The following is a 27,787-nucleotide window of genomic DNA, read 5'->3' as shown; positions in this document are numbered from 1 at the left end:
CTGGGTTTACAGATCCTCACGCTCTTGATTAATTTGTTCACACAGCTCTTATTAATTGAAAACAAGCCTGTGAGGGACCATTTCAAATGTCTTTACATTTTCATACCATTAACTCAGAGCAAGAATAATTCCAATCTAACTAAGTGCAGTATTTAAAATCTCTAACAGTAGTGGGTGAGAAAGAGCTATGCTTAATGAGGCACAGCCCACTAGAACATATGTTTGTCAGTAATACAAAACAAGTGCCAGAATTTATTAAGTTATCATACATTTGCTTTTTTGAGTATTTGAGTTTGATACTAATGACTCAGTGTGAAACCAGATCACATTCAAGGAGGGGAAAAAAAAAAAATCAAGAAAAACTACATTATTCATACCTGACTGGTTTTATTTCTACCATCTACCCCATGCCTTCTTTAGCATCAGCCAAATTGCTTCTTGAGACAAATATTTTAATCTAGCAATGACTGCCATTGAGTATTTGTATCTGCATTATCTCTGTATTTGTACCTGCAAAGGGGTGGTGGGCACAGCAAATCACAAAGGAAATAAGAACCTGTGACCAAAAAGATCTATTTAATTTGCTATTGAATCTGAAGATTATAATGTATTCTCATGAAGTTTATGGAAGAGCTCAACCAGTATTTTTTTTTCCAAATAATATGCAAGTCCATTCAGCAGACAGACTGGGAACTCTGTTGGTGATACAGCAGGTGTTTCACTGACTTCTTCAGAGACCTCCTCTTCTGTAGCATGAATTCCACAGCCTCATGGAGTGATTTGCTGGAAATATATGATTAAAAATATATACTCATCAGCACCATTTTTTGCAAGGATATAGCATCTAACAGTCAAGTGAAGACAGGCAACACAAACAACCACAGAAAAGGAACACTTTACATTTCACTACAGCTCCTTGTTTTGCAGCCGGCTCTTTCCAAAGTCCCATAGCCCTAATTTGGCAGCAGTGAGCACCACCAGAACCATCCTTTTTTTTCTATTTTATTAATTTTGTGTAGAGAGGCTGAGTAACTCCTGTAAGAATAGTCTCAAGTATCTTCTCCTTAGGAAAATAATTTAAAAAAAAAATAAATAAAAGCACAAAAAGCACAACACTAACTTCCAAGACACGGAAACATTTCTCAAGTTAACAAGTTAACTTTCAAAAATATCTTTTGTGATCTCAGGTATATTTTACAGGCAGGTAGTCCCAGTTCCCTATTAACTAATTTTAAGCACTTAACTAGAGTTACCCTGAGTATCCTAGGAGATAATGAGGCACCTATAGACGACAATTGAGCTCTTAGTGGTGCAAACAGTTTATTTCTCTCTACTGACTGCAGAGGAGACTTAGGACAATTATGTTTCCAACTAAAGTGCATCAATTATGTACCTAAAATTAGAGAGGATGAAAGCAGGTCTACAGAGCTGAGCATTTACAGTGAATCAGCAGGTCTAAGGTGCTTATATAGCCATTCTTGAAAAAGTCTTTTATGCCCCCTATTAAGTTTGTAGGGGTATGATTCCCATTGAATTCATCTGGAGTTACTGAATAACTACTTTTTAAAGACTTTCTTTTTAAAGACTCTCTACAAAAGTACATTTAGAAATACTACTTTGGTTTTCATGTTTTCTGAGTGGCTGTGCACCGCTACAGAGCGGCTGACTATCTATAGGAAAAGAGCTAGCCAATTACGAGAATAGACAGAGTCAGGGAAGACAAAGTTGAGTTATCTCACTGGAATTTCCTGCATCTTCTGAGACCCCTGGAGAATACTGCTGGTTTTATCAGACTGACATGGTTTAAGGTCATGGATACTACAGTTGACAGCATTCTCTTCAGCAAGCAAATAAGAGGGGCACAAGACAGTAGCAATATGCAGAATGTTTCTCCATAATACACAGCACTTAAGTCCTTCCTAAGGACATGTTTGATAGTTGTTTTTGTAGTTATTTGCAAGGCAAAGATATCCTTCTGGTGGCACACCAAATCATGCACAATACCAGCAAATCCTCTGGAAAAAAATAGCAAACAAACAGAGGCTCAAAGGAGAAATCCAGAATAAAAACAAAGGAAATTGGTTGGTTGTGTTTAGCAAACAGAAATCCAAAGGCAGTAGAGGATTTAGCAGATCTGTTCAGACCACAGAACCAAGTCTAAATGTCTATCACAGATCATCTCCCATAATTAAACCAGAGAAAAGGAGAGAATGAGAAGAAACAAAAAAACATAAAATGAAACTAGTGAAGTCTTCGCTGCTGAATCTTATGGGAAGAAGATTTCTCTCTCCTGGGACAGACAGCTTAGACTTGAGGAGTAGCAGTTGATTTTTATATAGTCTCACAATGAGAGACATAATACAAGAATCTGAAAAATATAGCTCGAGAAAATTAGTATGTAACATCCATCTCACTGCTTCCATCATAAAAGAGGAAAATATATACAATACTGACCCAAGCTTATTTCTCATTATTAACTTGCATAAAATATTATCTCATTGATAATGATATCCAATATGAGTTTCCATTATATCCCCACATAACTCCTTAGCTGAAAATACTCATCCTCCAAATGCTGTGCTCTTTACCTCTGAGATAGCTGACAGAAGGTAAGGTTCATTAGCACAATCCTCTTGTACATCATATTATTCAGTGCAAATCCCCATACTGTATGGGGGATTTCACTGCTACATTTTCATACAGTTAGTGATATTTCACAGTTACAGCTGCTCCTCATTTTGATAATAAGAGGACATTGTCCTGCTTGGAGAAGGGTCCTTCTACCTCTAAATCGGTGGAAGATTCAACAAACCTGGTAGTGACAGGAAGAATAATTGCACAGTTTGAATCCACTGAAAGACATCTATTTCCTTCACTGTTCTCTTTATTTCACTTTATTGTATGTTATTATATATAATTATAACTTAATAAAGTTATTTTCTATAATAGTTAGATAGGATTATTTTACCATTGATAGTCTTGTCAATGACTGTTTTCGGTATTTCCTATCTCAGCTTGGGCCTGTGAATGCAAAACCATGTTTTACCCCTTTCCTCAGACTTCTCATCTAAGTTAAGGACAAGGGATTTGACTTTTTTTTGGGGGAGGGAGGGAGAGGCGGGGGATAGGGAGCACACAATTTTTTGTTACCCATTAGATAGGTCAAACACCATGTAGAATGATAGAAAAAGAAAGAATGAAAGAATGTTTAGTAGCATCACAACACATATCACCTATTCAGTCAGGCCTATAAGCCATTTCTAAAGAAAAAAAAAAAAAAGCAAAACCAAACTGTGCTCATCAAATGAGGTGTTGATCTGTTGAAGGAATCACACACACTTGTTCCTTGTATGCAGTACAAACCTGGAGCTCTACTGGGTCACATATGCAAGGGTATTCTGCTAAATTACAGCGGGGAACCACTGCCAACATTTGTTAGTAAAAGTGACAGAGAAGCAGAAAACTTTCTATCAAGAAAAAGACAACTTTGTTCAAAATAATGTCAGAGAACTGAAAACGCTCCATTCCCTCTTATCCAGGGCACAGCAAGATGTATTCCATTAAGTAGATTCCTAAATAAGATGAAAGATGGAACGGAGATCTAAAGTGATGCTTGTAGTCCAGATTTTATTTCTATATTCTTCATTCCAGCTAAACTCAATTTCTGTGTTCAGCCATGAAATAGTACAATGTTGAGCTTCCTTTTGTTACAGCTGCAGCACTGCAGGTGCTTGTAGTTAGTAAGAAGTTGAGGGAGTACTAGGAAATGAAGTGCTTCATGGCAGTGCCAAGTAGCCAGCTCCAAAGAAGTACTACTTAGGTGCAAGGCTGTTCACCATATTAAATAAAAAACTGAATTTTTAGATAGTGCTGCTAGATTACATAGTTGCTATGTAAGCCTAGTGAGCAAAAAATGCTGTAACGAATCTATGGCCCAGAACAGGTTGGGTTTTCAAAGCAAGAGTTAATAACAACAGGTCCAGAGAAGGTATGGAACAGATTTTTAGCTAATATTTGCTTTCCATGAAACAGAAATAACATGCATTACTCTTACAGGATAACTGTGAAGATGAAAAATATTTCTCACACCTAATCCTTCTTCCCAGTTAAGATGTTCCTTTAGGAAAAGATTAAAAGCCTGCTGAATATACCAGTTTGATGTAGACTCAGCAACATTTTCCTTCATAACATAAAACATAAGCCCATACAGTTTATGGTCTTCCTTCAGGTTTCTCTTTGTAAGTTCTCCCTGTACTAGAAATCAGAGGCTTTTCAATCTTTAATTGTGGGGGACCTCTAGTGGTGTCTGTGCGAATGGGACATTTTCCCTCTCAAGGCTGTAGGACAAGCTAAACGATGGGTCTGAACAGAGTAGGAAAATACAACCAACCAACCAACCACCCATCAGGTTCTGATTATGGCAATCACGTCTTCATACAGCAAAAGCAGAAACAAACTATCCAACAGTGCTTCTGTGTAGTTGAGACTTTGAGATTAAGAATACAAACTATTTAAATCTGAAGAAACTTCTTCACGGGCTCTTCAAGCCTTCGCAACAAGCTAAACTATGTCCTTTACCTGATAAGTTTCTCAGGTTTCATCCTGCTGACCAATAACCATTCTTCTTTCCTAAACCATCTCTCAAAGTCTGAGTCTATAGCTTTTAAGATGTACTGATCTTCAGTCTCAGCTTAGAGTGAGTGAGTGTGTGAGTGAGTGTGTCTAGAAACTAGTCTTAATGAAAACATTAACTTTCAATAGTCTTGCAACACACACTTCAATACAATGCAATATGAAGCAGTCAGAAGTATACTTTTAGAGTCTGGTTTTCCAACAGTGGAAATTTCTCATAGAGCAAGTATAGTTATTTTTCTTCACATGTAAGGAAAACACACAGACTGCTAGGCCTCTATGATTTCTTCACTGGACGCCATTTATCCTTTCTTTCTGACCTACCTTGAAATCACTGTTCTAAAAAGCCTTCATCACTGAGGCTGCTCTTCATGCAGAAATGTTTTTCCCTTTTCCCCCCTTCCTCCTCTCCATTTCAAACACGAACCTCAGTCCTGTGAGACAGTCTAAAACTGTCAAAGCACTGACATGAAGATTTAGCAGTAATAGCATTATTTTTTTAGAATCCACATTATCTATATTCAGTGGATCCAAGAACGCTTCCTAACACACTTGCTAGAAGCAATTGAGTCTCACAGAGTGATTAGGAAAGGTATTTGAACCCAAAAGAGGGTCCATGAATGAATGAATCTACTTCAAATGAGACAAGATTTTTAACCCCTCTTCCCCTCAACCCTTCTTTCTACAGTGGCTTGTTCAGCACTCGGTTTGGCTTCTGGTTTTACTTTAAATGCAAAACAGTTGAGTCAATTAAAATGATAACATCCTTTCATATGACTTCTCAGCAGGGTTTCCGAAAGAGGCTATAAGCCCTTAATGGAGGAACCCACAGAACAGCTTTGAAGTGAGCTCTCTTGTGGGCTGAGAAACTGAGGCATGTATAGATGAAGATCGTGCTGATAGGACATGACAGGGTAAGGAATAAGACACAATATCTCTAATACCAAGGACCCTTTCCTAATCCTTGGACACATTCTTTTCCTTGCAAGGGGTATTTCAAAATGAACCGTTAAATCCCACTGTCATTATCATCTTTCTCTGGCCAGATGATATCACATGTTGCTTTCATTACTGCTTTGTGCTATCCTCTGGCTCTCCTGCACCGCTACAGCTCTCTTGGCTTGGCCCAGAATCTCTTCAAAAGCACAGTATATTGTGTTATTTCTGTTTCATGCAAAGCTTGCCTGAATTTGTGGCAGGGAACAGGCTGCAGAACTATATCGTGCGACCCCCAAATGAAACCAGCTGCCTGTTATTTCCATGTCTGTAACTTTAGACAAAATTATGTGAACTAGCAAGCTAATCTTTGGCCACCCTTTCAGAAGCTTTCATAATCATTTTTATTTACATTTCATGCTAGTAGTATAGAAACTTGATCACAAATACTACCACGTTATCTGCACTCTCTCTCACAGCCAATTTTGCTGTTAGGCTAATTACAACAGTGATACGGGATATTTGCCTTAATGCATCTTTAAATTGTACCTGCTAAGTCTACAAATAAGAGGCCAATGGTAAACAACATAAACTTTCTGGGGTCATTGAGGTCCAGAAACTTGTGACACTAGCAACTACAAAACCCTCTCCCGGGGATCAGAAGAGTTTCCTGACACTTGGAGAAAAACTTTACACCATGCTCCATGATGCTGTAGATGCCTTCTGGTAACTCTAATACCTTATTCCTTGGGGACAGGGAAAAGTTAGAAAAGTGAAGAAGTCTGTTCTTTCCCCCCACTCCTGTGCTTCTTGCCTTATTTCTTTATTTTCATCAAAATTCAAACTTCACATGTATATCTACATTGAATTCTGCATATAACTCTACCTTGAGTACCTGCTAAAATAAGACTACTGTACCTATCTTCACAATCTGTACTCCTAAGCACAAGCACACCATGTCTAAGTACCATGGCAATCAAGACTACATAAACTACAGATGATTTCTGCTTGTGATAACCTGTGATAATAGAAAGAACATTTTAAAATTGATCTTTGAACTGGTTTCTGTGTCTTGGCTTAAGTATCTATTTATGCAGTTCTCACCACTCGAAACAACAACTGCAATACAAAGTACTAACAAGGACTTCAAAATTCTCAATGGAAAATACTGATGAAGCCCATCAGCAACAGTCACTGCTATCCTGACCTGATGGATTCATTTATTATCTATAACTGGTATAAACACTAACAAACACCTGTCTTTTGAGTGGGCCCAAATACTCACTTTTTCTCAGTGCTTCAAGAGCTGTCAAAGGTCAAAATGTCATATATTGAAAAATGTAAAGATAAAAATGGCCTACTAAATCCACTGAAAAATCTATATTTATTTTCCTGCATAGAGCAGCAGGTTTCTTAAAGCTCTAGTCCAAAGTAAAGCAAGCCTTGACATTTTTTCCTTTTGGAAGAACTGATAAAGATACTTCACTGGAGTATTGTGCAATAAAATATCTACCATTGATATTATATAAAATCGTATGATCCAAAAATAGAAGGTGGCAGCAGCCACATGCCTCAGTGCCAGGCCTCAATTGTTATGAGCTGTTCACAGCCAGCAACTTGAGGCCCAAAATAAATCCTGTGATATATATTCTTCTGAAAAGAATTTATGGTCAGGAAGAAAGCTGACTAGTGGTATGAGCTCACTGCAAAGCAAACACATGCACAAATCCAGGTACTGTTTTAAGGGCAGTAAATTTAAATCTACTTCCAATTATTTCTTCATTTTCAGAGGGCACAGAGGGATGAAAGCGTTGAAGCGGTATCTTAACCCTGCCAGAGCTGTGTAACATATACCAACTTACAGCTTAAGGCAAAAACATAACTTTACTTGGACAATCTTTAGCTTCCTGGCTGCACATCTCTGCTTGTGAGCTTTCCAAGTCCTCAGCCTGCTCAGGTCTCTGCTTCAGCAGATCTTTAGACTTAAAAAATAAGAAAAACCAATCCTTGATTAGCCTGCAAACTAGCCAGTGAACAACATGCTCACTGCCATCTCTGAAAACATGGAATTGCCGAAGAAAATCTTTTTTTTTTTCTATAATTGATTTTAGTTTTCAATTTAAGTGCTGGAATTCTTACATTTCATCCAGATCCAGAATAACAGTAGCAAAGCTCAAAACCAGAAGACCCAGATCCTGTACAAGTCAGTCTCACAATGCCTGTCGGTTTCTTTTTACAGAGCTAATTTTGAGATCTCAGCTCCTGTTGATTCTTACAGATCTCATTTTTCTATATAGTGCTGCAGTACTCAGGGTTTTACTCACTTGCTAGTAAACCAATTCTATCATGGCTACTTGGCATGATGAAATCTTCCTATTTTTAGAAGAATACTGAAATATCAGCTTGCGTATGTGTACACACATAGTGTCAATACAAGCTGCTATGTAAACAAGGCCTGATGAATTTAAGTTATAGCATGTAGTTTAGCTGACATAGCAATTTTTAACTCCTTGTTTTTACATACTCATTATTTCTTTGCTTTTTATTATTATTGTTACTGATTTGCATTATAGCAGCACTTAAAGGTACAGGCCCTTTACTATCTTAGGTATAGTGTTTAGGAGGTATACCTACTATCTTAGGTATACCTATGATCTTAGGTACAGTGTTTAGGAGGCAGAAATGCTGTATGATGAGTTTCAAAGGCGTATCTCAACTCCTGGTGCAACATAATCTGAGCTTCATGGTCCCACACAACCCTGGCAACTGCCTGTGGGTACCATGCAAGGCACTGACACACACTGTTGCACTGGCAGGATTCTGGCAGTTTATAGTGCCCACGTGACATGCACAGCTACAACATTTACAAATTTTAAGGCCATTTCCTAAACGGCCTTTAAAGGCCATTTCTCTAGCCTGATTTCTTTCAGGTGTAATTTCTTACATAAACAGCTAACAAATGCACTGAATTAGATCTGTACTGTACTTAAGGGCCTGAAGCCTTGGACACTTCGTAGTGCAGCCTCATATGACAGCTTTGAGGTTTCCACAATTACAGCAGATCCAATCGAACCTTTCATCAACTGGTATAGCAAGCATAGAGCCAGGTTCACTATTTTTTTTTCAGTTTCTTCATGAGGAAGGCCTATAGACTTCATGTGTTTTTAACCAACTTCTTTATTTTATATATGATAAAATGGTAGATTTTTTCCCTTGTTTTCACACATATTATGACCTTCTCCTCAGGCTTCTTGCCTGTGTGCACATGGCACTGGAGAGCACTGGAGGCACTGAGCTGCGGGCTTCAGCTATACCAGGTTGCCAAAAAGGTTCTTTGACTGCACACACTTAGTCCAGTCTTTCTTGCAAGGTGCTTTGGTTGTTTGTCATAGCAAGAGTGCTTTATTGTTTTTTTTGTTTTTTTTTTTTTTTTTTAATTTTTTTTTTTTTTTTTAACTTCAGTAGCTATCAGACTTTCATGGCTATTCAAAAAAGCGTTTCAGTATGACTTACAGGCCTCAGTGGGTGTTTACCTGTGTCTCACAAGATCAGAAGAAAAAAAAAAAAGTCTTATATTTTCCTTTTTCCCCTCTCCATTTGGCAAAATAAAAACTCACTATTTCAGATCAGACTTAGATTAATTGGAGACTATAGTAGTATAATAATCTTAGCATAACTTTATTGCTGTTGACTAAGACAGTGTGAAAATTATCAAAAACTTTACTACAGATAGCAAGATATGGGAAGAGAACCTGAGACTGCCAGGACTTTAATATATTTGTCATTCTGGTGTGAATATCATAACCTCAGCAAAACTCCACATCAGAAAGGTCTAGAATAGGTTGCATAGTGATACTTACTATGAAGACAGCACAAGCATGGGACCACAAATTACATGATGCTCAACAGAGTCAAAGTATTTTGAAGTTAGGAAAGATCCATTTACTCAGGAGTGGGGGCGGGAGGGGGGTGAGTGAAATATATGCCACAGTATTAAAATTATAAATACAGTGGACAGTATAACTTCCTTTTACAGCTATTATCATCTCAATGAAATTAGTTGGAAACAGGATGAAGTTTTGGGTAAAGCCTCAAGGCACCCCAAGCCTTCTAATTTTCTTTCAGCACCCAAAACTAATAAAGGTGCTCATCAGAGACATAAAGCAACACTGGTGAAACTTGCCAGAGAAAGTGGGCATGGAGATGCTTCTCCTTTTCTAATAACAGTTTTAATAAAGATGTCTATACAAACTTGTGCAGACTCAGGCTTTCATTAGAGAGCTGCAATTGCTTATAGACCTCAACTTCCCCTGAGTTCAGTGAGAGGAAACAATCTCATGCTGGCCCAAGGCAACGACCAATATTATCTAATATGTCTTTTCCATCTTGTACCTCAGTGTTCTTAAGTATATCAGTTAGAGAATATATATAAACACAGGAGGGCAAGTATTTAGGCACTTGCTTTCTCTTTTGATGCAGGCAGCAGTGTGCACTCCCTCCCATCCATGCACATCAAGAGTTAGCAGGAGAAGCAGCATATGATCTCTCCAGCAGTGCCACAGGCCCCAGACCCAAGACCCACACGGAACCAGAACACCACAGCACCACCTGAATTGCCGACACCATTACAGGAGTATGGCAGACAAGGCCGTGGTCAACAACAGGTCCCACTGCTGCTTTTAGAGCAAAAGCCCAGATACTCCACATCACATTATCTGGTAAGATTTATCATCAAAAAACTCTGAACCTGGAGGAGGTGACAATACCAGATCTCTCACTTGCAATCGGTAGTGAGGGTACTTTAGGAGAATCATCACAAAAGTAACTTTGGATCTAAGTATTCAAAATTTTAAACAACTAGAAGATAAATAAAGCTATAGCAATACTGAAAAGGTTTTCTCTTTCAACAGGGGAGATTTGATAGATTGGAAGAACCAGTTAATAAAATTAGACTAGCCAACTAGATACAGAAAAATGTGGCTCTGAATGCCTGCTTGTAGCTTCTGCAAGTCTCCAGTGCTTGAACAGCAAGGTTCTAGTAGGCCTTATAAAACACAGTGTTTGTGACAGCAAGAAAGCTGAGTTTATCCAGCAGCCTTACCATCCTCATTCCCCAGGCTTGCCTTCCTGCTCCAACATCTCAAAGCTCATTTTCAAACCTTGAGAGTGTCCAATTCCCAGCCCAAGTGGACTAGGTACCAGTATCCCAGCACTAAGAGCATTTCTTGCCTCATCCCTGTTTGTATTGCCTGGAAACACAGTATTAGAATATTGACACAATCTGACATTTAAATCTTTATAGCTGCTCACAGGATGTCTTATAAAGAAGATAAATAAGATAATCAGTGATTCTGCTTTCTCATTATAGGTGTCACCATTCTTTCTGCCACCTGTGATAAGCATTCTGGTAGAGCACGAGCCCAAAAGGCTCCATCAGAGCGCAGAGCAAGAAACAGCAGCTAACAACATCTATATCCAAATATATTTAACTCTTACTTATCTTGATCTCAGACTGAGGAAAAGCAAGTTTATATATTTTCAGGATCTTAATGAGATTAAGGCTCATACAGGTTTGCTCTAGATAAGCAGATACAGTTCCAGGGTCTGAAATGGACTTGTGCATCCTAAGATAACAAATGTAAAAGATCAGATCTCATATCTAATCCTTAAAACTATTAGTCCATACTAACAAAAGTACAGGAGAAAAAGCAAGTCAAGTCCCCTACCTCAGGTCAGAGGCACAGTTGGGAATAAAATTTCTTCTGCTTTTTATGACCGTCTTCAACTTGCTCAGAGAGTAACACTAAGATTCTAGTTATGTTGATCTTTTTGAAGCATCTTATTTATGATTATAGTCAAACAATTATGTGCTCAGAGTCCACTTACACTATATGAAAGAAATGCCATCTTTTTGTCAAGCATTACAACTACTAAATATTACAATGCGAACTAATTGCTTTAATGAACAGTAAGAAATGGTAAGAAAATAAATAATAGACTATTTTCTCTGCCTTTTAAACTGCGACACCTCCTGTCCATCTCTAGTAATACTGGAAATGGATAAATCTGTAGATAGTTCCAAGTTTGTGGAGATTAACCCTTTGTATTGAATAGCAGAGACACTCATATTCATTTACTAGGAGAAAGACTGATTCTCTTTTAAGGCTAAGTCAGATGGAGCACTCCTATCAACACCACCACCTGCATACTGAAGCAACCAGGAGGCAGGAGGTATGGAGCAGTAAAAGCAACTGTCAGGAGATGGAATTGAGACAAAGAAGAATTAACAAGAGGGAGTAAACGCTTGTTATTCCCTTTTTTCCTCCCCTCCCTTTCTCCATCAATCTCTGTCAGAATAGTTTTATTACGTGGCATTTTCTCCAACCTTATGAACAACTAGAGAAACAGAACTGGCAGCACATGAGACTGAAACAATGACAAAAGTGTTTTCTTTTTGTTTGCTTGCCTTTTTTCCTTCTTTCCCAGCAAACCAACCTGGACAACAGCTGCTACTGTGCAGCGCATTCAAGAAACAGCCATCACAAGGCGAACAAATGTTGATTTAGGTATAACATGGAGACAAACAGCTTGGTAGCTAGAAAACCGCTAACGACACGATGTTGCTACTACAGCCTGTGTAGGGCATCAGCAAAATTGTACAGGTGAGACACATTACTCAGACATGTTACAGACAACACATTCTCCCCATTTACTCCCTTGAGTCTTAATATTTCTATTACCATCAGCTGGCCAAAACAACATCAAGAGAACAGTGTAGTCCTTCTCTGGCTGCCCTTCCATAGCTGTGCAGCTTTCATTTGCCAAACACAAATTTAACACTCTTTTTTTTTTTTTTTTTGTCTCTCTTACATCATTAAAGTAAGAATCAAGCAAGAGATGCCCCCTTCAGGGTACTGAGTAACAGGACGGAAGGGGCAAAGCCAGATGGTCTGTGTAAGTCTGTACTCAGCCAGCTCCTTAATGTCTACACTTTAAAGTACAACAAATGAAATTTCAGACAACAAGATGAAAACTGTTAAAAGCCCAAAGCTGTGGTCAGCAGATACCCTGTCCCCAGATTAATCACAGTCCCCAAAAGGTAAACAAGGAGTTGTTTGTAGTTTTCACACTATAATATGCACTTATCTTTCTAAACTTCATGTTGGACAAGGAAGGAAAAAAAAAAAGCTGTTACTACTGATACATCTCAAATATTATTATAATATTAATAATATTAACTAGTCTTTTCATTCTGACAGACCATTTATAATACAAGCACAGATCATTTAACTGGAAACTTTAGGAACAGAGAACAAAGAAAAAGAAGCATTAAACTGGAAGAAAAGCTAGTTACCTATGCTACCTTTTCTAACCAATGTGCCAGGTAAAATGCTTACCTACTTTCCTCACAGAAGCTTTTTACATCATCAGTTGCAAAGGCTAAGCATCTGGGATGGCCACAGCACCTCATGCTATGCATAGGAGAAACTTCATTGCCACTAGTAACATAGCACACAGTATGGCAAGGTTACAGCTATTTTAGCAACTGCTGTGAGAAAGAGGAAAAATTAATTTACTAAATGACCAGGGTTCCAAGGCCACTGCTAGACCCCCAATACATGCATATATAGATATATAGATATATACACCCACACACACCCCTCACACTAGGGCGGCAAAGCAGCAATCCCTTTGGCCCATCCCAAGATAATACTAAGAGACAACACCTGGTGTGTTTGGGGACAGAAAAATCAGTATTTGGTACAGCAAAGGAGTCCCTGGCTTCCTCAGGAGTTCACTTCAGAGTTCACTTTCAAAACAAAAAAAATATATATATATTTTTTAAATTGTTGTGCAAGAAGAAACACCCACAATACAAGCAATTTTTTTTCCAGCTCTGATGATTCACAGCAACTGAGATTACAAACAACACATATGTTAAGGTAATTTGGATCTTCACAGCCCAAGCAGCATTTTCCCAAATGAAAGGAAAATGATGCCCACTGGAGACCCTGGCCTCCATTAATTAATCTTTAGAAAACATTCAGCATCTCAAGTAAAGTCACTCTACAAAGTGATGATTTTTTCAAGTGTTTGCAGGACCACAGGGACTGAAGGAGAGCAAAAATGTGCTAGAAAAGGGGCAAAGTTGCTAGCTACTTTGAAGAAAACAGAGGGTGGGTTTCCTGCATAATTTGGCTCCTTCTGGTGTGAATCAGCTCTGAATCATGGGCTGGGTCATAACATAGACCTCTCCCACCCTTGGTTTTCCAACTTGTGTTTGCCAGGGTCCCTGCCCCTGAGAGTTTGTAACTAGATAGGAGAAAATAATGGCAGCAAAACAGGCAAAGGAGTGAAAAAATAAATAAAATAAAATAAAATAAAAGCAGAGTTTCCAGTTTTGTCTCTTGTGCTTTTAATTAAAGCTTGTGATACAGAGAGATTTCCTTTGCAGGTAGGAGTAGATGCTGACTCTGTGATCAAAGCATCAGACAACACACACTTCTTTTTGACGGTGTTTCATGATATTGCCAAAAGAAAAGGGAAGGGACTCTGGGGCAGCAAAGTTGGGCGAGGAGAATGGATGGGACTGAGGAAGAGGAGAGTGAGAGTAAGAGCCGAAGAAAGCTGAGAAGAGACAAGGTGAGTGGGAAGGGGTCACGGGAACAGCCAAGGCTCCAGCAGTAGTGAAGGGGCACAGCTAATGGGACCAGGCTGCAAGTGAAGGCAAAATAAGGAGTGTAATGCTGAAGGCAAGATATGACATGAATTCAGCAGGCTGACAGGCTCTTTGCTCCTGGTTCTGATGCCTCCTGGTGAAATCCTCTGCCTGGAAAGGCACTTTGCCTGAAAGACCTTCATTTTTTAGCTGCAGCAGCTTTGAAAGAGGTTTCTCTTGGCACTTAGGTCACCTGTCTTATAGCAAAGACAAGCCATTTACAGCTGCGAGGCTAGGCTCACAACCTGCACAAGGGTCTTCAGATTTCAGTCTGTTGTTTACATTAAAGAAGGAAAATGACAGAAAAGGGAGACATCCTGCACCGAATTATTAACAAGCTAGACTAACTCAGTGCTTGATGCAATTCCCTCATAATAATTACAGACTGCATCTCCCACAGGTTTCTGCTACTTAATCGAAAGCACAGATAACAGATTGTTCTGTTACTTCACTCCATAATCTTCACAGCAGTCAGCAATTAAGAGCATTAAGCAGAAGAGCAAAACAACAGGGAGAAAAAATGATGCTGATAGATAGGATTAAAAAAAAGTCTATTTTGAGTGGCAAGAAAAAAAAGTAGTAATCCTATCTGGACATCAAGAAAGGATCTAATCACAAAAATTATTTAGGTCAACCCTCCCTTGAAATGAAATTTGGACAGGTTTGGGAGACTCCACTTGTGAAAGGAAAATACTTTGCAAGGAAGTGGCTGCAGCCATAGGTACAGTAACATGGTTTGGAAGATTACGATACTCCCTGAATTCACAGAGTTAAGAATTTTTTTTTCTCATCTTCCTTAGCCATCTATGCACTGGAAATAGTGACCTATGCACAGTGCTGATGGATGTGATGGACAGCATCTACTGAGCCATCACCGAAATGAAAATGACCAGATTTATTTCTGTTGTCTGTGACCTGAAAGGATCTAGGAACAAAAAAAAAAAAAAAAAGAATACAACTAATAATCACATGACACATATGAAGAGTTATGGAGGAAGCTGTCACTATTTTCTGGGGAGAGACATTAGCATTAAAGGCATCATTAAGAATCTGACCATTTTAAGCTAGGTCATATATATATCACAAAACTCTATTATATGCCATTGGACCAAAGTCACGCATGAGAGATGTTCTGTGATTTATAATGACATGTCGGAATATAAAAAGAGAAAATGACTGGAATGTTGGGAGAAAAGTGAAAATGAAGGCTTCAAAAGTGTCCATAAATTGAAAATTCAGGTCATTCTTGGTGTATATATTTTCACATGACTGTCAGTATGGATAAGCCAACCAGTCTATGAAATTTAGCTAAATGAACATATAATAAAGCATAAGTTACAGCAGTAGAATAATGAGCAATAAATATGCTGATATGGTCAGTGTCTTTCAATCTCATTAAAAAGTCTGTATTTCCAAATAATGCACAAGTCTCTGATTAACACATCTTGCTGTATGCATATTTTCTCATCTGTGCATCAAAACACTTGGAAGCTGGCATGTGTTTTATGTCAGTTCAGGTTCCAGTTTTCTTGTCCTTATCAAATTAACAATCCATTTTGTTTGCAAATTAGCAGCATACAAGAAATAAATTCCACACATAAACTCAACTAGTGTGAAATAAAAGAGACAGTTTAATAAAGGTTTAATGAAACTACATCCAGGATTTCAGGGCCTAATTATTTATGGAAAAGAAAGTCAGGCTTCTTTGCACAAATTCAACAAAACAGCATTTGTAGCACTCTGATTAGAAGTGAAAAACAGAACAGAAAAACAGACACTGCTCTGCAGTGCCACCCCATGGCCCCGTCTCAGTAGTGACTAGTTACTCTCAGCACAGCCAGTTCCCAAACACAGTAGATACTTAAGGGATCTCCCATGTGGGTGAGTCTATTGAAGATCAGCTAGCTTAATGAGACATATTGAAGAAATAAATATGCAGATTATTTTAAACAAATATTCTTAATAAAATAAAATATTAATTCATTGAAAAATATTTTAATTATTGACCAATATTTAATATTTAATAGTCACCGAATCACAGAATGTTTAAGGTTGGAAGGGACCTCTAGAGATCATCTAGTCCAACATTCCTGCTCAAGCAGGGACACCCACAGCATGTGGCACAGGGTGGCATCCCTGTGGTATCATCCCACCATAATAGCTTATGGTTTATTAAATGATATTACTATGCTTATTCCCCATGTGACCACTGAGATACAAATAGGATGATCAAGAAAATAGCTTGTATCACACAATAATCTTTCCTTTGGAATTCCTACAGTGAAAGAGAGAAAAAATATATCCTTTGAATAACACAAATACATTTAAAAATATCTGATTCCTATATAATGTTAAAGACTTAGCAGCCATAGACTTCTATTATTTCTGGAGGACAGGAAGTACAGACACAGACAATGGAGTTCCCTTTCAGAGCTGAAGTTTTCTCTCTGATCTTTAGATTTTTTTTCTGTTGATATTTGTATTTCTGTTTAAAATAAGAGTAATATTATTGATATAAACATGCCCACTCTCCCATAATTATCTGAATGCACTACAAGGAGTTTACCTTCATGAAGATTTAAAATAGTCGTAATTCTAGTTATTTAATGTAGCGTAAATATCTAGTGGAAATTAAGACCTGTGTTGTTTTGCATGAGTTACCAGATAAAATCTACAAAGTAGATGACAATTTATATCCACCACAGAATGAACTGAAAACTACCACCTGATCTGCATTAGGATTCCATCCCTAGTCATTCTGAAGTTACTTTTTCCTTAGGAAATCCACTCTCAAAGTGCTTCCTCTCTTCCAAGTTTGTCAAACAGTTAAGGCTTGGTTCATGTGTGTATGTCTCTCTCAATCTGGCTGATCATTGCATCTGGTCTGACACCTACTCATTTTTGGCTTATTCCCTTTTTTGAACTAGCTGTTGAAGAAAAAGATTTAAGGCTGAAAAAGTATTTTGTTCACAGATCAAATTTGAGGAAATAGCTCTTTCCCCCTTTCTGGCACGTACCCTCAATTTATTTGTCTTGCTTTGGCTTGTTCCAAATTGACAGGTTTTCTTAATCCCCTCTAGCAATGCCGACACTCCTTCTCCATACCTGTTTCAACTTGTTTGCAAGCTGAATTTATCTTCCTAAGCATGGGTCACTAAATTTTTATGCTCTATGTCAGATGAGGACACGCTGCATTTTCTATAATGACATTAATACTCACACAATCTTTAATGAAAGTACTTCACCTAATACATTATAACTTTTATTTGCTCTTTTTAAAGTCCAATAGGAAGTGCAAACAATGTAATAGGATAGCAAAACCTCTTAGCAGATACTAAAGATGGTACTTTTTTTTTTTTGTTCTTAAGCACTTACTCTCTGAGAGAAAAGATGCAGTCTTTCTTTTTGAGAGTGTTTGCCACCAAAATTTTGCTAGGAAAAGTCTAATTTACATGAAAGTTTTGTTCCCATGGGCAGCAACAATACAGGAACCACAATAGACCTGAGCATAAATATATTTCAGCAGCATTAAGGAACACAGGTGGAGAGATAACATATAAGGGCCAAATCACTACAGGACTGGGTTCATTTGAACCCCACAATATCTGTTCTTGTCACTAAAGTCTGCAGGTAAGTCAGATCCCTGGGGCTGACCCAAGACATCCTCAACTAAGTGGAAATATTTACTCCATTTTACCTAGGCCTTCAGTCAGGCCCAGTGAGAACTACAATTCAACCTCAGATAAGCCATAATAAATACAGTGCAAGTGTTTAGGAGCTGTTGGAACTTCAGCTTTAGATACCTGCAAATCTGTTTTTCACAAAGTATTTCAGAGAACATCTGGATTCTAAAGTTAAATAAAAATGAAAGTTTTGAAAAAATATTATTATAGCTTGGATGAGAAGCTCTGCTTAAGTCCTTTTTTCATTTGGTGAAGATTTGTGTATCCTGAGGTTATTAAAATTCATACGCTTGCACATAAGAAACACCTAAAAAGGATTTCAACTTTTCTTTGTATGGATGCATTCTTTCACTTAAAAACATTGCATTCTGTATCTAGAGAAGAAAAACTACTCTATTACTGCTTTCTTTCCTATTGCTAGACATCAACCAGGAGTATGATCCTCCTCTGTAGTCAGTTCCTCTCCCTCTCTTTTGTACAGAAAGAGCAAATACCTCTCAGTTTAAGCACACATCTTCTCAAATGTGAATATGACTAAAGCTCTAACTTGCATTTGCAAAAAAGATAAAATGAAATGAAATGAAATGAAATGAAATGAAATGAAATAAAATAAAATAAAATAAAATAAAATAAAATAAAATAAAATAAAATAAAATAAAATAAAATAAAAATTAGGATTTCAAACCGGTAAGAAAAAACAACTTCAGAGGAGGCCAAAAAAAAAGCTCTTTCATTTCTTTGCCATGTGTGTTCTGTTAGTAAACAAAACAGGGCAGGGTTAAATTTCTTAGCCAGATCATTTTAGGAATCTTGCATGAGAATGAACTGGAAGCTCACATTTAGGATAGCCTGGTGAACCTGATCTGAAGTTGATGAAAGGATTTCAGGTTTCTAGAGCTTTCAATATTATTTCCTTCCCAAAATGTAAAAACTATTTACCAAAAAAAAAAAAAAAAAAAAAAAAAAAAAAGAGCAGACCGGATCAAGCTGAGCTGTATGACTTCTCATAGCACTTGCCAAATCCTTTCACCAAGCCAGAAATACCCTCACCATCCAACCCAGCAGTAACCTTATGTCAAAACTNCAAAAGAGAAAAAGGAGACCAAAGGCTCCTAGGAAGCTGGTTACTAGCTGGTCACTAGCTAAATCAAAAGGAATATAGGATTCTTCCTTTGATTTGGACTCCTAGAAAGATGAGCAGGATATTTGCCCAGGGTATTTTCCTCCTATTCCTGAAGGCACTGTTAGTGTCCTTTTTGCTAGAAAACTAGTGAGAATCTAATAGCATTTAAAAGATGAGTCTTCTCTCACTCCGACCATGTACGACTGTACAGAATGCAGGGTCTTGGCAGGAATCTAGATTGGTTTTGCTTGATTTTTAAAAGAGTATTAGCTCTTCTTTCACCTCTTGTTCAGAAAAATGTCTTTTTTAAATTTATTCTTTCTACTCTTTAAGTCTTTTGGTTTAGTCTCTCTTTCTAAACTAGCTGTTCCTTAACATGAACATGTCTTCTCCTTAAGGAACCATCAGTTTGCAAACAGCAGTTGCATATGGGAGGGAAATTACTTTTCAATGGATTGTAATGCCTTGTAAAATGTGGAATTATTTTCATAAACAAAATAATCCCCATACAGTGCTAAGCAACTCATTGAGGGAGAAAAAAATAAAAACTACAAAAGCTAAAGCATTCTTAACTATCACATGTCAGAGAGACTAAATATTTAAAACTCTGTCCGTATCTTTTGCTTATACCACACTGAATCCCAGATGTACCACCTTCCATGAGTTTGGAACAGTTTGTGCCCAAATCCAGTTCTTGAAATGAACTTCATAGCTTAGGGCTTTCTCTGCATCTTTATAAACTATACAGGCAAGAAATCTATTAGAAATATTGTACCTAAGGGGTCCTGTCACACTCTCATTGCAGTCAATGCATTTTTCAAAATGAGTTTAAAAATCTGTACTGCTGCAAATCTGTGCTTACAGTTGCCCTGAAGAACTATAAGAGATGCAGATGCAGCTCCCGAGGAGGAGTTTTCATCTGGACAGGGGGCAGGACACATTCAAAAATACCTTCTGTGCAACAAGAACAGCTTGAGAGTCACCAGGTCCCCCATTATCAGAGCTTCACCTTTGCAGTGCCCTTTCTTTCCCTGATCTGTTCTCCTTTCGGAGCACAAGTAAATAAGAAACAAGAACATTTTTTTTTTCCCACAAATGGTAAATTCATTCCAGGAACACCACTAAGTGTCAGAAATGTTACTGCTTTTCTAAGTCATTTCACAAAACAGGAGCTTTGTTGCTTACATAATGTAGTCCCTTGGAGGCAACATGTTAGGACTGGATTGCAAATTAAGATCTTTATTTTCTTTTGCCTCCCTTCAGCAGCCCTTCATACATCTATTTTCATTTTACGATTCATATTTTTTCTCTGATAGTAACTGTACTTTTCATGGATGTCAGATTATGAAATGTGTATGAAGTAGTATCATTTTATTATAAAGACATATATGGTTTAATATAGAGGAGAAAAAAAAAAAGAAAAAGGAATCAAAGACATCACAAGACATTAGCAAAAAAAGATGAAAACTAACATGATTTTTTTCCCTGGCAATACCCTCTATCAGTTCTTATGTCATGGGAAAATAAAATTAACACTGGGACCAGATTTCTAAAATTAAGCTAACAATAAAGGGAAATTATAGTAACATTCAGAAACAATAACTTCTCCTAGATACAGAGAAGAGTCTCCCAAGGGAGATCATAATCCATATGGCTTTCTTTTTAACACTCTGAGCTTAATTAAGTATTAGAGAATACACTGTTGAAAGAATAACACATTAAACTTCCCTGCTCAAGCCAGAACTTCCTTAAAATAACTTCCCAGGGCTTGATACAGCACAGAAATCAGCATCCCACCTTCTGTACACATAGCACTGTATCAGTCACACTGGATGGGCCATTTCTGCCACCTACGGGACACCAACCAGAAACAACAGATTGCTGCAGAAGGAGGCGATTCTGCTACAATCTCAGTCTGGCACATAAATGAATCCAGCAGAAGGGCTTCACACTCCATCTTCATCATTTTGTCCTGGACTCTAAGCAGGTTCTCTGTCTCCTGTCTCTGCTATGTCTTTGTGTATAATGAACAAGAAAGTCTGCAAATGAATTCCCTCATTCTGACTAAGGTCTCTGTTATCTAACATGACATGGGTTGTTGCACTATGATCTGCTGTATGCAGACTGTCCATATGCATGTTGCGCTACGACCTACCGCTTTTTCTGTGGCATTGCATTCTAAGTCCCTTTGGATAACTTCACATTATTAAAGGCAGAAGCCCAGGCTATCATAATCTTTTGATCCGAGGAGGAGGCCACTGCACTGCCTTGGACAGTAGACAGCAACTCAGAGATTTTACTTGAAATTATTAAAATAAAATTATCACTAGTTTATAAGAGATGCAGATGAGTAGGCAACAGGTTGACCAGTAAGAAACTGGGCTTTAGAGGCATGCTTATCTTTAGCACCACTAGCATCAGTCTTATAGGTGTGTGCTTTAGAATGATTAGATTTCTACACAGGTCTAAAAGAGTCTTTTTTTGTACATGAACAGGAAAAAAAGGTAGAGGCAAGACCAAAATCCAACTCAAAGGGATAAAATAAAATCTTTGTAAAATAAACTGACCTTTGCCTCAGCTTTATGAACACAGTTTCAATGGCAATGCAGAAGCAAGGCAGATACTACTAGAGCCACAACCATCAGTTACAGACCACAAAGCACAGCAGTGACTGTGCCACCACGATGCTCAAAACTGCACGTTAGCCAAACTTGATGGGCTTTGGATTTAAGAGACATCAAAGAATAACAGACTTTTGTAAATGACATAGCAACAGCCTTGCTTGCAGTATTAAATACTTGGATCTCCAAATATTCTTCCAATATGTTTCTAGCAAGGATCTTGTTGCTGGTGAAACATTCCTGCAAGTTAACACACAAAGCAAAACATATGATGAGAATGCCAGGGTAGTCAGCTTCTTCAAAAGCATTTATTACATGCAGATTTTACACCTTTTGCAGAGCCAGGGACATCACAAATACACTCCCCCTACAACAAATCACAACAGCCATTTGCATTATCACCAGTTCTGACTTCATGGTTTGTGGAACAAAGTGTTGTATTTACAGGTGAGTGGCTGCTTTTCCCTTTCCAGACCTTCCTGAGCACTATTCCTCAAGAGCCAAACCACATGCAGGATTTGTTTAAGGAAGAGAAGTTGAGGATTAAGTTACTCTTCAGCTGATCACCAAGCACTGTCTCATTAACAGGGTTCAAGGTGCTCACATTTTCTGGGATTCATGACCACAAGCCTTCTTCAGACAACAATCCTATAAACATTACTTGGAAATATTAGAAGAGGAAGTTTTAAATAACCCAAACCAGCAGGCATATTTAGTCTCACCTAAATATAATCACCTGGTAATTCACTGCAGATTAAGATAGTATGTTTCTCTTCAGATACCACTTTATATGGTTAGTACTTCTCTTCACAAGACACTTATATCTAAACATGTAAATTGGGGAAAAAAGTCATTCTCAAACTAAAAAACAAAACAAAACAAAAAAAAACCCAAAAAAATGAAAAACAAAAAAACCCCACAAGGTGGTAACCTAACCTCATGTACCAAAAATACTAATGCAATGATCTGTAAAAAAGCTTCCAGCCTAATACAGTAATGCAAACATCAAAACATAAATATAATACAGACATAAGAAATTAAATCAATGATTTTTGAAATTTCCTCAAAAGAGAATTATCTTCTAAAATATTAGAGAAAAATCTTGACAGTAGCTGACAAAGGAGTGAAATAAATAATACCACATTTAAGATCAAAGTGAGTTCAACAAATTTAGTAAACCTGTTCTGGATTACAGTGCACCCTTATCTGATACATCTGTCCCACAACATTTTACACTGCAGTAAATATAAACAAAGCCAGTGATGGACGATAAAAACATGCGATGAAAAAACACACTGGATTAGTATCAAGTGTATTCCAGGGAAGTACTGTATACTACTTCTGCTGATGACTTCAATGTGTATTTAGAACAGACAGCTGTTTTCAATTGATTTTGAAACCTCTATTGACGTCAATATGAAAACAATGTCAGTAAGAACTATGAATAAAAGAACTATGGTAAAATATGATGAGTTTTAAGAGCAACTGTGCTTTTCATTACTTATTTTTAAAGTACTTTGTTGCTTTTAAGTGACTCACATCAAAAACATACTTAGATTTAAGAGCATGACCACCTTACCTCTCTGTCTCTCATTTTGCGTGTCTAATATCTTTGCTGTCCTCTGCACCTCCGACACTGAAACCATTCCTAAGTATTCCCCTGCTTTTCCCATCAGTCACACCTCCAATTCCATTCTTTTAATGCATCATGATTGGCTTTCACAGGTTACCTAGGGAATCTGTCATCATTTATGTCTCTCAGGTAGCAGAAAGTTTAGAAGATATTATGGATCAGGTATAAACAGTGCAGTTTTATTTTTCACAAATGAATGATGTATTAATATAATACTTGCTTTTTAAAAGTCAAGGCTTGCCACTCATGTCATCCTAATATGCTATAGAGGCCACATAAACACATCAGGAAGGTTGGAAGATATCTCCAGTTAAATAAATAGCTTTAGGATGAAGAAAATAATAAGCCTAAGAATGGGAGAATGGCAGACTCTCTCATCAGCAATCTAGGGGCACATAAGGCCTGTGATCTTCATTCTTCCATAATATCAGAAAGCTCTTCAAGCTTTCTAATAATTCTAGCGAAGAGAAGAAATATAAATCGACCCAAAGTGGCCAAATAAAATAGTTTCCTAGATGGTACAGTTGTCTGTGCTTCCCAAATCTTCCCAAAAGATAGATTCTGTATAATGGGATTGTTAGGACAGTGGAGCTTTACTGATCATTTCATTTCTTGAATGAAAGAAAATAAAATTTATCTTAACACCTATCCTTGAATGGCCTCAAGTACAAGGTTAACTTCTCTTGACAAATTAGGTTGTACAATTGCAGTTGGAAGCAAATCTGCAAAAAGTCACAGGACACTTCCTCTTTAACCAAAAACACCACCCATGGGCAGGACTCTTGAAAACTCTGTGATCTGTAGATTAATCAAGAAAATTACAAGCAATTTAATTTAAGAGCATTAACAGTATAAAAAAAAACGCTTCTGTTTACATATGCATTTCAAACACACCTCCTCTTCACACAATCCTGTCCATTATAATCATGCCTTTAGATAAAAGTCTGCCAAACTTCTTTCTGGATTATATTAAATGACAGCTATAAGGTATTATCAAAGCCATGTAAAAATAAATGATTTACAGTTATTAAATGTAAATCAATGCTCCGACAACTTACTAGGTATCAATTAGCAATATCTGACTGCATGTGTACAGAAATAAATACATCATGTTCATCTGCACTGTAACTGACAATTGCTACTAACACATCCACAAGCAAAGGTCTGGACCACTGCTGGACAACTTCATTTCCTAATAGAGAGCCGGTATCTAGATCTCTCTACCACAATGAGCTACTGCAGTTACCTTTGCTCTGACTACCTCATGTAGTCAGAACTTTCAAAGTGTTTGTCTGGATCGAAGGTGCAGTCTCAGATTTTTTCTAAAATGAACTGCAGTGCAAGAGAAAATGCAATAAAAGGAAAAAAAAAGAAAGTGTCCTGAAAGCACAGAATAGCAATCAGACTGTAGAAATGAAATAGCGCCAGAGGATTACCTCCAAGCCCTCACTTTCTCTTAATGGTTAAAGTACTTGTTTCTGGAGAAATATGACATACTTTGAACTCAGTGGAGCTCTGGTGACTTAGGTCCAATGAATTTCTAACCTTGGTTTTAGAGTTTTAGTGGAAAGTGCAATCTCGGTATTGGAAAAATCAATGTCTTGCTCCTTTCCCATAGCCAGTTCCTTCAGGAAGATAATGTTTTTAAGCTTCAAAAATCCATGACACATTGCTAAAATAATTTTCTGTCCACTGTACTCAAGGAAGCAATTATCAGTCAAAACATTTTAGAAACATCTGTCTCACATATCCAACTTTCATCAGTGCTGATGAACTGCTTGGCACTGCCACTGCCAAATTCACATAAGTAACAGGGCAAGAATTACAGAAAAAAAAAGTATTTATATCTCAGTAAGAGTACACATTTCCTTCCATACATTATTTGGTATTGTTTACTTTTGTTTTAAAAGGATGGCTGAAAGAATATAACAATTCAAAAAAAAAAAAAAAAAAAAGAAAAAAGCAAACAACAAAACAAGCAAACAAGAAAACAAAACAAAAAACAACCAAAGCTGAGAGGCTCAGGCCATACCATGATAAAGCAATAATTTGGTTTCACTGCCTGGAGTCTTCGGAAAAGCCACCTAGAAATCAGTTGCTGGCGAACACCCACTGAGGGGACGGCTACACCACTCCCTTGGGCAAGTCACTGCCTGCGCCCACACATTGCAGCAGGGTGCCCTGGGAGGCTGCCAGGTCCCTGGGGTGGGACAGCACCATGACTCAGCTAAAAGCATTGACCTGCTTGTGCCTCCATCGCTTCCCATGCCAATTTTTGAAAAGAGGCCTAGAAGGCTTTTAGGCTCCTATAAAAGTAGGTATTGTTAGGGTAAACAGAACAATGTTTATCTTTCTTTTTTTCCCCATTGCAAAAAGGTAACTAGGTAAAGCAAAAGCACAAATACAAGTTTGTCCTGCTCCCATCCAACTCAGTAGTTTTCTAAGCTACGTTAAACATGGCATACTCCCTCTTCATCCCTAGGAAATACTTTACATCATCCTTAAAGCCTGACTAGCTGCAAGCCAAACCCCGCTTCTCCTAAAAAACACCCCCTTGCTGCAGAATCCCCATCTCCTCTGCACAACACAGTCCTGCAGACTTCTTTACCCACCCCAGCTCATCAGGAACCAAACCAACATCAGGGATAGATCATCTCTACCTACAATATACAATTCACAGATTCACTGTCTTTGTAAAGCATTGCAATAGATAGCCCAGGCCACACAAGAAATGCAGTGGTCAAGGGCTCATCTCCTCCAGTTCCCTTCAAACACACATTTGGAGATGGGAACCAGAAGATGGCAGCTAACATGGAGAGAGGGTATAAAGCAGCATTCGTGAGTTACTGCTTTCCAGAGATCCTTCTGATGCCTCTAAGCACCTTTCCGGTAATTACTGAAGCTGCTCAGAAGTTCATTACAGCTCCTATATGGGAAACATGGATGGGACACAGGAGAAGGGGATGTTTTCTTGATGTCCGTAGCTGCTCTTCCCCAGTACCACTGTGCTACTGCCAGTGAGGTTATTCTTCAGCTGGGACACAATTGGCTAAATTCAATGTTAAACAAGTTGGAGGAAGAAATTCTCACATATTTGTCTTACAATACCCATATTCTGTGGGCATAGAATTATCTTAAGAAGAATGTGCACCAACAGGTATGATGAAATGCATTAGTTAAAGCAAGGCTGGACTTGGCCCCATTGGCTTGGGAGGCTCACAGCAGAGAAGCTGAGATGGCCTCAATGAACACAAGTCTCTTGCAAGCAAATCCTTCTGCCAGATCTTCTCGCTTTCAAATGCCTAGGATCCAAGCAGGCCTTAATAGCCATCTCTATCTCAAGCAAAATCTCTGCTGCAGTGTCCATACTTTATACCCTCCCTAAGTAAAGGCTCTGTATTTCATTCTTTCGTCTCTAAAACCAGTGTTCCAATCTCCTCTGCTCCCCAGGTTGCTTAGACATACACTTTCTGCAGGCACCTCTATGCGAGCTCTGGTGCTCAGATCAGATGGACACTGAACCAAGGGGTCATTACCACTTACCGCCACAGCTCACCTCAAACTGCCATGGAGCTGCCTTGCGATATTTAAAATGGATCTTTATGGCCAAAACTGAACTCAGGGATATTTGCAAGAGCCAAGTTCCTGTTAAGGAGCATAGTTTCTCAGTATGGGCATAACCTGAGTCCTCATTAGGTAGACACCTAGACAAGAGACTGCATGGGCAAATATAGACACTTGAAAGATACCAACAGACAGCAGTAGTTCTGCTCATCTGCCAAACTGATCAGCACTTGGTCCTCCACATGCTTGAAAAGACTTCAGTTTCAGAAGGGAGAGGAGAAGTTTCATTTCCGACACCTGCACTGCAGGTGTACAAAGAGATGGGTAAAACAGTTGTAAAACTGGTGTCATTCAAAAGTGGAACTTAGCACAAACTCAGAGGTGCTCAGCTGCACTGAGGCATATTACGCTTCTGCTACCTTTCTCCCATTACTCCTGGAAAACCTATCTGAGCAAATAAACCTGCAGGACTGGGGAGCCTGGCAGTCAAGATTGCCTGATTGCCTCAGCCCAGCAGCCCATGCAACAGGCAGGTCCCTCAGATCGCAGTGAAACAGCAGAAAAGATATACAAAAAAAAAAGAAAAAAAAAAAAACACTTTGGAAAACACAGACCTTGTAAAAGGGAATTCCCTGACACTGACTTGCTTTTTGCTTTTCAGTCCCTCAGCAAGGCCTCACCAGAAGCAACGCCAGCTCTCGCTGGCAGAGTTGCTGCATGGGGAATGCAGCTCCAAGGCAGGTCCTGGAAAACACCTAGCGAGAGGACAGCCGTGCCTGGACACCATGGCCACATTCAGCAAGCTCATGGGTGGCTCAGCATCTGCACACGCTGATTCACAACAGAGCATGGCAGGGTGCTCCTGGAGAGCTGCCA

General features: G+C 38.3%; 1 long non-coding RNA gene across 1 annotated transcript; it reads right to left on the bottom strand.

Annotated features, from left to right (window-relative positions):
* Positions 1-444: 444 nt before the first annotated feature.
* LOC112945511 lies at positions 445-13,160 on the bottom strand. Its single transcript, XR_003249026.1, has 2 exons — positions 12,966-13,160; positions 445-783 (listed from the first exon to the last, which is right to left on the bottom strand). It is a non-coding gene; the product is annotated as an uncharacterized LOC112945511 (long non-coding RNA).
* Between the last annotated feature and the right edge of the window lie 14,627 nt (positions 13,161-27,787).

Source organism: Nothoprocta perdicaria, unplaced genomic scaffold, assembly GCF_003342845.1.
Source record: "Nothoprocta perdicaria isolate Ctin4 unplaced genomic scaffold, notPer1 scaffold_190, whole genome shotgun sequence".
Taxonomy (NCBI): Eukaryota; Metazoa; Chordata; class Aves; order Tinamiformes; family Tinamidae; genus Nothoprocta; species Nothoprocta perdicaria.
The sequence above is the reverse complement of the archived record's forward strand: the minus strand, read 5'-3'. Positions and strand labels throughout refer to the sequence as shown.